This window comes from Dipodomys ordii, unplaced genomic scaffold (assembly GCF_000151885.1).
Source record: "Dipodomys ordii isolate 6190 unplaced genomic scaffold, Dord_2.0 Scaffold49, whole genome shotgun sequence".
In the NCBI taxonomy this organism is placed as follows: Eukaryota; Metazoa; Chordata; class Mammalia; order Rodentia; family Heteromyidae; genus Dipodomys; species Dipodomys ordii.
Window position 1 is genome coordinate 14244399 of NW_012267265.1, and position 12176 is coordinate 14256574.

Genomic DNA, 12176 nt, shown 5'->3' on the forward strand with positions numbered 1-12176 from the left:
CTGTGATAGCTTGTCCTAGTTGGCATTTACAAGGTTCAGACTCAAGGCCTGGACACTGTCCCCTGAGCACTTCTGCTCAAAGCTAGTGCTCTACCAGTTAGAGTCACAATGCCACTTTCAGCCTTCAGCTCATTCTTAGAGGTAAGATTCTCTTGAGCCATGCCTCCAGCCTGGCTCTTTGATGGTTAGGAGGTGGAGTTTTAGAGGGATTCTTTTCTGCCTGGGCTGGCTTTGAACTGTGGCAAAAGGAGTCTGTCACAAAAGCCCTTCTTATTTCCAATTAAAGCAACAAGGAGATCAGTGAGATAGAGGTTACCTATAACTTATTAACAATTGACTAATAATTACGTGCCAGAGTTCTGTAATGACAAAACCCAGTAGATCTTTTTAAATTGTAACTGATTGGCACTCTAAGTACCGCCCATTGCTTCTGGACAGCCTGTTTAAAGTGGCTTATATACAACATTTAACTTTTTAAAAATGTACCTACCTTTTCTTGGGCTACAACAGCATAGCCTATTTAATACTCTGGTTTATAAAAGCATTTTTCTGGCTGGCTAAGGAACCTGATGTCCAGTGGCCCCAACAATGCCTATGTAGGCCTTTAGTCAGATCTCAATAGGGACATAATCTCAGGTCTATAAGCTTTTTCCTTAACAGATTCACTTATGTGGTTGGTGCCAGCTCAAAATTCACTGCCAATTAGGATTTTAAGCAGATACAGGGGGTTGGGATTTAAATAACCCCTCTCATTTTTACAACCTTAGCTTTTACTACCCACTATCACAGATGACTGGCAAGTTTCTGCCCAGTTAGACTGACATGGGCATTAAGAATACAAACTATCTTCCCATGACCTCTTGGCTCTGATCAATTTTTGAAGAACAAAGCTCAAGTGACTCAGGATCTGACACCATTTTTTGCCATCCAAGCAGTTGCTTATAATTGCCTGTGGATGTTCCTGTAAGGTCTGAACAGGGACACCTCCCTCTCTCTTGGCTTAGTCTCCACCCAGTATGTTACCTAGGTAACTGGCACACCTGGAAGCAGTCACCTTCCCCTCCTGCTAGGTCACATCCAGGGCCATCTCTGGTCGCAAGCCTCCCATCTGACCTTAGGACGGTCCCAGACCCTGAGGTCACATCCAGCTCCACTGTGGCCACACCTTTCCCCCACCTGGCCACACCTCTTCCTGTCTCTGGCCTAGATAAGTCCTGGCCCAGAAATAGGTTCGCCCCCCCTTTCCTTTTCAGCCATGCTTCTCCACCTTGCATGGTGGGGACAGCAGTTCTGTAAATAAACTTCTTTTCCTGCCTGAATAGCACATGATGTTCTTTTCATTGTCTATCTAATGAAACCTACCTATTTAATATACCTTACAGTTCCAACATTGCTGGGGTCCCTGGAGTGACTTTTTCCATGCTGGGTTAAATGCACCTTTGGCATTCTCCTTGGTCAGTCACTGGACTTGAACTCAGGGTTTGAGTACTGTCCCTCAGCTCTCCAGCTCAGGGGCACTCTCTCATCTCAGCCACTTTGAGCTTCAAAGCAACTCCGCTTTTGAGCAGTCTGCTGACAGATTAGAGATGACAACCTCACAGGGACCTTTCTCTGCCCGGGCTGGTTTCGAACTGCAGTTCTCAGATAAGACGAGTCTTTACAGCCATTTTTACTCCAATTAAAAGCAACAAAGATGGTCATTGGAAGTAGTTTTAGAAGCATGATCTTACCAGGAACTTATTAATGGCCAAAATTACATGCGACCAACTTGTCCTCTGACCTTTGCTGTGGAACTGTTGGAAACTGTTACAAAAACCCTATACTGGCAAACTGGAACAAATAATCATTTAGGCCAGGCACCGGTGGCTCACGCCTGTAATCCTAACTACTCGGGAGGCTGAAATCTGAGGATAACTGTTCAAAGCCAACCCCAGCAGGAAAGACCAAGAGACTCCTATTTCCAATAAACCACTAGAAGACCGGAAGTGGTGTTGTAGCTCAAGTGGTAGAGCTTTCGCCTTGAGCTGAAGAGCTGAGGGACAGCGCCCAGGCCCAGAGTTCAAGTCCCATGACTGATAAAATAAAAAAAAACATTTTGGTAATCTTAATTCATCTTTTCTACTTTGAAATAAACCTTTAGGACAATTTTACCTTTTAAACTTTTCTTTGGGAGGCTAGCTACTCCTTACAGCTTCCCAAATATTTCACAAAGGGGAAGCCATTTTTAATCCCTTTCAAAAAGTCACCTTAATCACTTTAATTTGCATTTAAATGCTGCATTGAAACTGGGCAACACCGTTACGTCTTGGCTGAAGGTTTAAACTGGCCACTTTTTCTGCAGTCTGAGTTACCTTTAAGAAATTAGCAGTTTTTTTTAATGTACTAGCACTGTACTAAGAATCTAGATTTAGCATTTTTTTTCCTTTAGAAATACATCCAATTGCAAAATAGCATAGAAGTCAACTTATATCCTTTGCTCATACACCCTTTATGGTCTAACTTGTGGGGATTAACATCACAGAAACAAATATGTGAAATGGCTTGTGTTTTTTTTTTCTTTTTTAACCCCAAATTAGCAGGCTTTTGGTATGATGGAGCAAGGCTGGAGTCTGGGCAAGGCATCTCCCAGCATGTATGGGCTGTTGCACCTCCCACTGATTACCTGCCAAATTCTATATATACTGGTTAAAAGACCTGGTTCACACTGGCTTTTGCAGGCTGGTACCACTGGTTTAGACAGCTGTGACAACTTTGTTTTGTTTCCTGGGCTTGTCCCATTCACAGGAGCACACTGCATCTTGAGTCACTCTGGTCCCTTGATCTTAAAGAGAGTTGATTGATGCACAGGGGAGAAAATGGAGAATTAAAACTTTAGCCTTAGTTTACTAGCTATGGTCAGAGATACAATATTTAACTCCTAGCATCGATGGGCATAGGAATGACATAAATCACAGCCAACTTAATTACCAATTTTATTCACTTGTAAAGGAAACCATCTTTTCTAACGCGTTTCCTTTACTTTGGCTGATAGTCAGGTCACAAAGTTTGAAAGCAATTTAAATTAAATCACAGCTTCCATTGACAGAGATTTTTCAGTAAGCAGAATACTTGGTAACCTTGAACCCATTGTTGTTTACATATAGACAAATAGACACATTTGTGCACAGAATATAAAGCATGCTTAGATTTTAAAATTGGCCGTTTAAAGTTTTTTGGAATTTCAGTGGTATTACTTTGCCTAATTATAATGGAACCACGTGGTCAATTTAAAATACAAAACTTTACCAACAACAAGAAACTTTTAATGAACAGGAGACAAGACAGGAACAGACATGTAGCATGGCATAATGGTGGCTGAGCTGGTCAGGTTGGAGAGGGAGGGGTCACAGAATCAAGTCGAGTTGGTGGGAAACAGCATCTGAACTACCATGAAGTCAAGATAGCGCATCCACCCCATGCTCAGTGCTAGAGAGAAGATTTAACAGAATTTAATAATCTCCATGCTTAACAAGAACTGAAAATCTTTTAGCTAAAGTTTTTTCTTTAAAACAATGTATTAATTCTTTACACTTTTGGTAATATCCAAACTTGTTGACCTTTTAGGGAGTTTAAACTTAAATTCATCCATTCTTTTATCTCAACTGGAATAAACAAATTATTGCTGGACTAGTCTGCCAAGGATTACCAAGGCATTTACATATCAAATACTTGTATTGAAGAGTGTTGGGTGCGGTTTCCCCGGGGCCCAAATTTGACCAGCCTAGTACTCAACTCTAGAATTCTCTAGAGCACTTTACCTATCAACTGACCTTTTGAATACCTTCAGTTGGGAAAAGAGAGAGGTTACCAAAAGTGAATTTTAGCCCTTAACAGCAAGCAGCAGAACTTAAGGGGAGAGGGAAAAGAGAGACTTTAACCTGCCTGAGCACTCACAGAAGTGGAATTTTAAATTTGGGGCCAAATTTTACTTTGATGGAGACTTAGCAGCCCCTCAAGGCCCAGGTGGCCTTTGTAAAGCCGAATTCGGAAATCCTTACCCAAAAGACCACCAGAGACCACCACCAATGTAAAAGCAAAGGAGTCTTTATTGCAAGCTCAAGCTTGGTCCCCTCAGACATACATTGCAGCAACCAATGACGCTGAGAGACCCCAAACCCAGGGTTACAGCACTTTTTATACACTTTTTTAGGGAAGGCAGGGGCTTTGCATACATCATAACTTCTTGTAACAAATCACCACAAACCACGGGCAAATCATAAAACAACTCTATAGTATGATTGGCACACTACAAAGCAGGAAAGGACCAGAAACAAGTTGTTGGTTAGATCAAGGGGGCTGACATACTTTAAACTCGTTGGCTTGCACCACAGGGGAGTCTCAAGAGGATAGGTGCTAAACTGCAAGGTGTCTGGTTTAGATAATGGTCACCAGACACTAGGAGGGGCTGTTCTGGAATTTCAGATATCATAATTCCTAGCATTGGGGCTGAAGTGGGTCAAGGATTAAGTTGCAGAACTGAGATGGGGCTCTTAAGTGAAATGGAGTTGCTTAGGTTCCTCACCTTAATGTTGTGCCCTTTCCATGGTAAGTGACTGGAGCCAAAAGCTTGCTCTGGAGCATCCTCACAGTACAATGCAGCTCTAACAAAGATCTACCAGTGGGAAGGATCATCACCCCTCTCCACAGTGGTCCCTGGCCATGAAAGGTCTTGCGGGTGAGATCCAGGCACCTGGCCGAGATTTTGGTTAGACGGTGGGAGTATGGTCCGGTTATCCCACAAAGGCCCAGGTGGCCTTACTATGGAAATACAGAAATTAGAAACCCAGAACTGATCACTCACTGGAGGTAGGACTTAATTAGCCAGTGTTGGATGGGCAGCAGGTAGAGTGCTTGATCAGGAGAAAGTTGCTTGGTGGTCCTCTGGTGACAGGACTGTAGAACCTCAGGATAGGTCCCCGAGGCAGCTGGTTGGAGCCCCATCTGGAGTGGAGGGGGGAGCAAATCCACCGGGACCCTATCCCCATATGGGCCACCAATGATAGGATGCATCACATCCATCCCAGGGGACCATCCATCCTAGGGGACCATCACAAGGCAGGCAGGCACAGGAGAAAGATTATTACAAGGTTTATTAGAGGAGCCATATTTCCCCTGGAGAGGGAGTACCTGGTACCCGTCCCTATCCAGGCAGCAAGAGGGACTGAGGGTAGGAACTGAGGTAGGTGGGAACTCAGGTGGGTCTAGGTGGAGAGAGGGAGGGGCCAGCTGTTTGGCAGGAAATCCAGGGCTGGGAGCAGCTCAGGTCTGGATGGGGCTGAAGTCCAAAGGTGGGCATAATGCTTACAGCCCCAGCCTGCAAAAGCTAGTGTGCTCAGAGTAACCAGGTTTTTAACCAGTATGTGTAGAAATTTACAGGAAAAACAACAGGAGGTATGGCAGTCCATACACGCTGGCAGATGCTGATTTGGGATGAAAGGCAAGACACTTCATATCTACTGAAGCTCAGACCTTTACATTGTCCTGATTTGTGTTCCCTTCCTCCTGTCTGTAATGTTAATCCCCACAAGTTAGACCACAAGGGGTGTAAGAGTGAAGAAACAATATGATTTGATACATATGCTATTTTGCAATTGGATGTTTTGTTTAAGGTTAAAAAATATTAAGTCTAGATTCTTGGTACAGTGCTAGTGCTTGTAATTCTTGTGTTGAGTCATTTTAAACAGGCTGCTCAGAGGCAATGGGCAGTACCTAGAGTGCTAATCAGTTGCAGTTGAAGAGTTTTGTTTCTTTTTTCCAATCCTAGGGCTTGAAATTCCGGGTCTGGGCACTGTCCCTGAGTTTCTTTTACTCAACACTAGCACTGTACCATTTGAGCCATACTGCCACTTCTGGCTTTTTCTGTGTATGTGGTATGGAGGGATCAAACCTAGGGCTTCATGCATGACAGGTAAGCACTCTACTACTAAGCCACCTTCCCAGCCTCAGTTGCAGTTTGAAAATATTTACTGAGTTTTGTCATTACAGAACTCTGGCAAGTAATTATTAGTCAATTGTTAACAAGTTATAGGTAACCTCTACCTCATTGATCTCCTTGTTGCTTTAATTGGAAATAAGAAGGGCTTTTGTGACAAAGAATCCTTTTGCCACAGTTCAAAGCCAGCCCAGGCAGAAAAGAATCCCTCTAAAACTCCACCTCCTAACTAACCAGCAAAGAGCCAGGCTGGAGGCATGGCTCAAGAGACTCTTACCTCTAAGAATGAGCCGAAGGCTGAAAGTGGCATTGTGACTCTAAGTGGTAGAGCACTAGCTTTGAGCAGAAGTGCTCAGGGGACAGTGTCCAGGCCTTGAGTCCAAACCCTATAAATGCCAACTAGGACAAGCTATCCCAGCAATGAACACTGACACCCCCCAGGATGAGGTCAGTCATGACAACGGGAAACCATGGAGAGGAGTAAGAGGAGATAACATTCTAAATGGAGTCACTTTACACTCACCCTTTCATAATTAATCAGAGCCAGGAGATCAAGAGAAATAGTTGCTTGCCCACCTAATGTCCATAGCTGTCTTCCTTCTAACTGGACAGAAAGTTACAGTCTTGTCTTTGTTACCTGCTATTTGTACTTATAGTAGCCTCTGACTGGTACTCCCAACCAGTCCATTGTGCTCTCCCCTACCCAGTTGCCCAAAAGACCCTAGACACCCCCTTTCTGCCTCTCTGCCCCCAGTCCAATTATTCCTCCTTCCCTGTAATGGGTCACAACTGGGCTTATGGTCCAAATGGAAATTTTCTGGCTCATGGCCAACTTATGTTCTCCTATGTCATTCATGTTGACCAACCTTGTCAGCTTTTTGCCTGATCTTTCCAAAAGTCTCTTTTAACAGGATACCATCCTGCCCAGGACACCACCTGGGAACAAGTCAAGGCCATCCTGTTCCTTCAGACAATCAGAGACATCACTTATACTGCTCTGCCTTTCCCAGCACAGATCGGGACCCTAAAGACCCTAGCTCCAGGGATTCTTTGATCCCCCCAGGCCAGCAGGATGTATCCAAAAGAACCCATGACACCTGTTGGCTCTGGTACCTTTAAATATCTCTGCTACCTCCTCCTCAGATTACTGTGAACCTAAAGTGGGAAAAGTCTTACTCCAGGATACAGGGAGTCAGATACCATCCAATGTCTCCAATCTGAGACAGAAAAGGCAACTTCAGGTCTTCGATAGCCCCTTCTGGGAATCACTTCTTCCCTGGCTTATTCCTCTCTTGGGCTGCTAACAGCAATCTTTGCCTTAAAAACAATTTTGCCTTTTATTAATTGTGTCATACATTTTAGATAACTACTGTCATGGAAAAAAGAAGATCTTTACCAACCAAACTGTCAAGCAGATGCTTCTTAGTACCCGGCCGAGCAACAAAGCAAGGACCCCTGACTACTTCTCCCCTTTATAACAGGAAGTAGCTCCAGAAAAATCGACCTCTGTCCATACCCCGGCCTGGTACCCCTATTTTTATTAAACAACAAAGGGGGGAATGTAAGCATTATGTCCACCTTATAATAATATTTCTCCTGTGCCTGCCTGCCTCTGTGTGGATGGATGTGAAGGATGCTTTCAGTTTGTGCACACATCATAGGGCACACTTAGATTTTAATATCAGCTGTTTAAGTTTTGGAATTTTAGTGGCCTAATTATGATGTAACCACATGGTCAGTTAAGAAACAAAACTTTGCCAACAACAAAACTTTTCAGTAGTCAGGTGACAGGACATGAACAGAAAGATATAATGGCACCTGGGCTGTTCAGGTAGGTTGGTTAGGTCAAGAGGAAGGGTCACAGGACTATGGGTCAAGTTGGCCAAACTCAAAGTTGGCACAAAACAGCAGCTGAGCTAGGCAGCTCCAGAGATTGGGGGCAGGGTCACCTGAAGCTTGAGATTTCAGGCACACCCATTACCTGAGAGATGGGTGCGACTACACCTCTGGGAGCTTTTTGGAGATTTACCACAATGCCAAGATGGCTTCTGTTAAATTTCTTTATTATCTGTTTCATGGTCAATGCTACAGAGAACTCAAGATTTACTGAATTTAACAGAATCTCCAAGCTTAACAAGAACAGAAAAGCTTTTAGCTAAGGTTCCTCTTTAAAATAATGCAACAATACTCTTGAGACTTTTGGTAATGTCCAAACCTCCATTTTTTTTTTCCATCATGATAACAGTTTATGTCTTAAGAAAGATTTTAAATTGAGCAAAATGAATACCAGCCATACATTTCCTGAATTTTTAGTGGCAAGAGATCCTTTTTGTCAATCTTACTCTCTCAGATGACCAAGATTTTAAGACAAACTTTTAAACAAATCACTTTAGCATTTTCCAGGGCTTGCTTGATAGCAGATCAAATCCTTTTGTGGAAGAATGCAGGAGTTAAATTCATCTCACTTGACACTAGCCTTTGGGCCAGTTCTGTCTGATGAGCGCATATTACATATCAATTGATCTTTTGAATACCTTTAGTTGAAAGAAAGTTTTTGCCGGTTTTGGAAAGCAGAGAGTGAGAGATTTACTGCCCAAGCACTCACAAAAGTGGAGTTTCAAATTTGGGACCAAATTTGAATGCTAATTAAGCTTCAGATTGGGCTCAAACTTCAGCAGGTTATTTTTTTGGTTTGAGTTTTTGGTTTTTGGTTTGGGTTGTTTTTTTTTTTTTTTTTGTCGATCAGTCATAGGGCTTGAACTCTGAGCCTGGGCACTGTTCCTCAGCTCTTCATCTTAAGGCTAGCATTCTACCACTTGAGCCACAACGTCACTTATGGTTTTCTGGTGGTTTATTAGAAATAAGAGTGTCATGGGCTTTCCTGCCCAGGCTAGCTTTGAACCATGATCATCAGATCTCAGCCTCCTGAGTAGCTAGGATTATAGGCATGAGCCACCAGTGCCCAGCTTAAGCAGTCTTCATGAAGAATTTTAGTTGTGTCCTTCCCATGGTAGGTGACCTTGGGAACCAAAGAGTTTTTAGGGTTTTTTTTTAAGCCTGAGGAGTATTAGATTACATCCCCCCATGGTAAGTGACTTTGGGAACCAAAGAGCTTAATGCCAAGCATCCTTGGCAATGCAGTTTGCTCCATACAAAGAGAACACAACAAAGACTGGATTCATCACCCCAATCACTGGATCCCTCAGCCACGAGATGCCCTTGAAGTGAGATTCAGAACTTGGCACCAAGTTTTTGTTCTGGGGGCTCTGTAGCCCCCACTAAGGCCCTGTAGCCTATACAGACATTGGAAATCTGGATCTCCAGACTGATCACTTAATGGGGAGTAGGAACAAATTAGCTGCTGTTGGATGGGTAGGAGGCAGAGTGCTCAGTAAGGAGAACGTTACTTGGTGGTCCTCTGGCCATGGCAATGTAGGATTGTGGCTAGGTTCTGGGGCAGCTGGTCAGACCCCCTGACCGTGAAGTGAAGGAGGGAACAAATCCACCAAGGACCCTATCCTGGGTTTCTCACCAAATGTAATAATCCTTCACAACCATCCCAAGGGACCATGCAGAGGCAGGCATACACAGGAAAAAGATTACTATAAGGTTTATAAGATCTCCCGGGACTTAGAGTGAGAAACTAAGCAACTCCATTTTACTTAAGACCCTATCTCAGTTCTGCAACTTAACTTGTGGCCCACTTTAGCCCCAATGCTAGGAATTTATGACAGAAAGCTATGCACAAACCATTCTTGGAGCCATAGATGGCATCTGCTTAAGGCAGGTGTTTGCCCCCGAGTGACTTTGCCCCTGAGTGCAAAGAGTTTGCCCCTGAGGGCTAAGAGTTTCAGTTAAAACCATATAATGTTCTGACCAACTGGTTCTTCAGAGCTCAAGGCGAAACATGCCATGCATACTGTTGGTCCAGGTGTGACTCATAACCGTTTGTGGTCAAGCTATGGACCAAGGATATTTTTCTGTAAAGGTCAACCAATCATATTTGCCCAGCTTAGCTTGCTTTAAATGTTAACCAATCATGTAATTTCTTATGTAAAAGTTCCTTAAAGTTGTTTGTTCAATACTATAAAAACTGTGCTGATTCTACACTAGGGGCCTCTTAGTGTCACCAGTTATCAAGTGCTCGGAGGACCAAGCTCGAGCTTGCAATAAACGACTCTTTGCAGTTTGAATTGATCGTGGTCTCTGGTGGTCTGTGAGGGGGCATCTGAAAACGGGGTACTTCAAGAGAAAGCACATGATGTCTGCCCCTATCCAGGTAGCAGGTAGATTTGGGGCTAGTAGTGAGGTAGGTGCATGCACAGGTAGGTCTGAGCAGAGAGGGAGTAGTCAGCTGTATGGGGGGAACTCTAGAGCAAGAAGGAGCTTAGCTCTGGGTGTGAAAGACCTGACCAATAATTTACCTGGGACCTCATTTTATTCTGGAATTTCACTTCCGACCTAATGCAGTCCTAAAGCCAGAAAATTCCACAGAAAGCTAAGTGCAAACAGTCCTTGGAAAACTGCAGATGATGCCTACCTAAAATAAGCCAAAGGTCGAATTGTCTGAGATTCCAGACATCCCCTCACCTAGGAGTGATGACCAATATCTAACCAGAAAGTCCTGCAGTTCTGCAGGTACTCCCTTGCACCACTCTTGTGACTTGAACCAATAATTTTAAAGTGCAGCAACCCCTTGATCTGACCAATACCCTTTCTAGATTCCTTCCCGCCATTGGACACGCAAATCATGTTTTAGAGATGTTTTATGATTTTCCCACGGTGTGTGTTGATTTGTCAAGGAATGGTATGATGAGTGTAAAGCCCCAGCCTTTTCCCAAAAAGTGTATAAAATTGCTGCAAACCTGAGGCTCAGGACCTTTCAGAGTCACCAGTTGTTTGCTGTGTGCACAGAGGGCCAAGCTAGCTCACAATAAATACCTCGCTGCTGATTACATCAATCTTGGTCTCTGGTGGTCTTTTTGGGGTCTCAAACTCGAGCGTTTTAGGTGGAGCTGAGGACAAGAGGTGGGGATAAAACTAACAGTACTTAACACACAGTATGTTGAAAATGAACGATACAACTTCTGTAAGGATAAGAGGCAAAAACAGAGAGAGAGCAAGGGAAGGGGGGGGGACATTGTCCAAAAAGAAATGTACTCTTTCCTGACTTATGCAACTGTAACCCCTCTGTATATCACCTTTATAATAACAACTTTAAATAAAGAAGAAAAAGGAAGAGGAGGAGAAGGAGGAGGAGGAAGAGGAGAAGGAGGAGGATGTTGGGAGCTGTTGGGAGCTGATAGTAAAACTTAAAAGTCATCTTGACCCCTGTGCTCGCTTGAAGGCACGTACAAGGAACTGGCTCACTTAAAAGACACCAGGTGCCTAGTATTGCTTTGCTATGTCTGCAGTTTATTTTAAATTTTACTTGTTTTTCTGGACTACAGTAGAATGGCCTGAGTGTGGGGGCCCACAAGGAGGAACCGTGCCACATATGTGGAACTCCCAATACCCAGGCTGCTCCCATGTTCTGAAGAGGATGGCCTTATAAGATACTGACTTTTATATATGCCCAGGAATTAATCGAACTGCTTCAGACATTTCTAACTGTAACAGGGCTGATGTTTATTACTGTGATATGTGGGGACGTGCACAAGGGTCCTCCCTATCCTTATCTGGTGAATCTCACCCCCCAGACTTGCCTCAAACCCCCTGCATGGCCAATGCTATCCTTGCCAATGTAATCCTGTTAAAATAACCTTTACAGAGTAGGGGGAAAGGATAACTAACTGGGAGGTGGATCTGCCATTAAAACAAAAAGGGGGAATCTGTGGGGAACACAGGCAGCAAAGATGGCCCTGAGAGAAAGTTGAGTGGGTAGAGCCTGCTTTGTTTACGTTCAGTGCTTAAACAACTCATGGAAGCTTAGGTGCATGATAAGGTGTGACCTTTATAGTGATTGGTTGGTTCCATTTCCTTTCCTCCCACTCAGTCTTTTGCTTTAAAAAGGGCTTGCTGTGGTTAATAAACAAGTTCCTGCTTGACTTGATTTCCTGCTGCTTCTGATTGTCTCCTGGGCTAAGGGAGGCTGGGGAACTGGCCAATGGCTGCACTTACCTTTCTTCAGACCCTGTCTGTCTTTTGTGGGATGGATGGGAGACCCTACAGGAGGAGGAGGAGGAGGAGGAGGAGGGGGAGGAGG